A 3054-nucleotide genomic window follows, 5' to 3' on the forward strand; every position below is an offset into this window, starting at 1 on the left:
ACTGGATATTATATAAGTGTTGACCTAATCCCCTGCGCATGGGCTCGGCTCCCGAACCGTACGTGAGCTGTCTCGTACGGCTCTTCCTAAGAACTTGAAGCCCCCTCTCTATAAATAGAAAAAAATGCATTTACAAGACAAAAAAGACTTTTTCAAAAAGCCTTCGCCCTCCTATTCAACGGGGCTATTAGAGAAGCAGCTTCGTTCCTTAACTTCTTTTCTCAGTCAAGCTTCCTTGTTCCTTAGTGTAGTCTCGGTCCATAGTTGTTGACTCCATTCCTTATAGCCTAGTCTATATCCACAGCTAACGTGACTTCTACCGACGCCTTTACCATTGTATAGTATACGGCTAAGTGACTTCGTAACCTCAACGTACTTTTTCTCTTACTGTAGCATAGGCCTTCGTCGGGCTTTCATCCCTTTGCCTATAAACAGTGTATTGGCTTCTCTATCTCTCATGACTTGGTATAGAGACGTGTAGTCGTCGGTTTTACCACCAGAATGCCTATGAGATAGTGGTCGGCCTTTCGAATTCCTTCTTCCTGACTTTTCCGAGAAGCCCTTTACGACTATACTATAAAGGACAGGGGGTGTTCACCTTTGGAAACTTATTTACTTAAGTCCTTCTCAGAAAGTCAAAGTAAAGGTGAACGACATTCTGTTCTACAGCTACAACATTGAATATTTCTTATTAATATTAAACATCTTAATAGTAGAACTACTTTTGTACTTCTAAATAAGGAAACCTTTGGTTCCCTTTGTTTGAATAAAGGCCACTTATTTTAATTTACATTCAAACCAATGTAATCCAAGCCTAAGCCGTCACAACATCTTGTTGATATTGATTGAGGAGTTTGATGGAGTTTAGCTGACTGAATCCATAAACCTAGAAAGTCGCCGTCACTAGTATGTTTTTATTTAAATTTGACTCTATAGGTAGGTATCGGCGGGGCTTGCGTAATGTAGTTGTAGTTAAGGCTGAAGTAGCACTTTTTATTTTAGAAGAGCTACTGAAGTACCAAAGGCGAACGGGGCTCCCAGACCGGGAAATCTGGCAGAATGCTTAGCCTCCTACGCTGGAAGCGAGACCCGAAGGGTGAGATTATGGCGGTTAGCTTCTAGCACTAAATAATCAGCATTAGGCATTCTGAGCTGAAAGGAGGCAAGCAAATGAAGGGAGGCATTACGGTCCGATTATAAGAAAAGCAAAGCTTCGTAGAGTCGGTCAAGTCTATAGAATGCCGACGACTATTTTCCACTTAATTAATAAGTGAAGGGGAGAGGGAAGCGAGACTTAGCGAGCTTTATAAGGCTGACCAATACATAAGCCGCTGGCAGAGAAAGATCGAAGAGCTTCCCTTCATTCACTACTAAGCCAAGGTCCCAGGTCTCCGAGTCAGCCTGTGCTTTTTATAAGAATCCAGCACCCATGGGCATACGGCCTGGAAGGCCTTCCCTTTCTATCGGAGTTTCATCGGTGTTGCCCTATTCCCCAATCAGATGTTTGGAGGTGAGCTATACTCCGCTAGGAGCCAAATGGGCATATGGCCTTGCCATTTGACCTTTTTTCCCGTGTGACTAGGAATGCTGAGTAACAACCTCTAAATTGTCATCGCATGGCCTCTCTTGCTACCACGGTAGCACCTAGTGCGGTCATCACCAATCGTGTTCGGGAAATGAAGCTTACACTCATTCACATTGGTTCATCCTACTATGCCCTGGGTCTTTTGCTCTTCTAACGTAAAAGGTGGCCAGCCATTCATCAAGGCCCAGGAATCCGCTGGACATCTCAACGGCGGGATTTGATACCTGCATTCGATCGAAGTTGCATTTTAGTTCTCCCCTAACATAAAGGGGAGCTTTTTCTAAGTGGGTCACTTCGCGCAAGACATTGCTTAGGACCAATGAGTCACACGACTGGTGCACGATCTACTTTACACCTTCCATCCTTCACCCCTTCCCCTATTGGCTTGGCCGGCAAGATACCTTGATCCGTCTTCAGCTTCGATTCGTTATGCTCAAAATCTCTAACAATCCCTAAAGTCTCTTGCCACCTAAAACTCTGCCAAGAGAGTGCTGCTTTACGTTTGATCGTATATATCCATAGAATGCTATGCATCCTCCACTTTCGGATCTCGCAAAGAGAGAACGTGTTTTTTCCTCTGACTTTCTCTCTCATTTGCGGAGCGAAGAAAGCGGGCTTTGCCCCAGCTACCGCTATCCTTGGGAAACCAAAAGAGCTACCGAAGGAAAGGGATGCAGTCTCTCCCTTGGCCTTTGGAGAGGAGAGGGCAGAGAAGAAAACGTCCTTCGCACAAGTTTTTTTGCTTCCTGCATCCGTACTAGTAAAAAAGGGGCTCTTTGACCAAGAAGGTATTCTGGTAGGAAGGCCGACCACTACATAAGTCGCCATCCGTCCAGGAGAGAAGCAAGCTACCTTTCTTTGATCCCCCTTCCCGGGAAGGGAAGAGAATGAAAATGGACTGTAGATGGTAGTCGTGGTTGATTTGAGGATCTTACGCGGCGGAGCGAACTCTTCTGTCGTGTAGCATTTTCTCTAGCGGACCGCCCCGGTCCATCATACTAGATCAATTCAAGAAGAATGATTAGGCTCATGTTCTATCCTTTCTACAATGCCTATAGACGAAGTGCTTCGTTTCAGATCAATTCTTCGCGTCGATCCACCCCCTCGGTGAAAAACCGTAATGCGCCCTGAGGAATTCCTACCTGCAGACTTCCCTGTAATCAAAGCGAATTGTCTAAGTGCTCTCCTTTGTCTCATTGTTTATCTCGTAATCATTCGATTCTGCCCCTAATGCTAGCTCATACTCCTCCTCCTTCTCCTTTAGGATAGGATCCTTGTTGGTCCTTTTTACATAGCACTCTCGGCCGCCAAAGAGGACTGGCTATCTTTCTCTTTATACGCAATATCTTGAAAGGCAAAGAAAAACATCTCCCTTGGAAACGTCATTGACTGAAATATTCATTGCATGGAATGCCACACTTAATTGTTAGCGACTGGGGACCCGGTCTTCATTAGCAATTTATGGCATG

General features: G+C 45.0%; 1 pseudogene; it reads right to left on the reverse strand.

The window, feature by feature from the left end:
* Positions 1–1909: 1909 nt before the first annotated feature.
* LOC138880300 (large ribosomal subunit protein uL2mz, N-terminal part-like) lies at positions 1910–2782 on the reverse strand (annotated as a pseudogene).
* Between the last annotated feature and the right edge of the window lie 272 nt (positions 2783–3054).

The sequence above is a fragment of the Nicotiana sylvestris genome, chromosome 10 (assembly GCF_000393655.2).
Source record: "Nicotiana sylvestris chromosome 10, ASM39365v2, whole genome shotgun sequence".
Taxonomy (NCBI): Eukaryota; Viridiplantae; Streptophyta; class Magnoliopsida; order Solanales; family Solanaceae; genus Nicotiana; species Nicotiana sylvestris.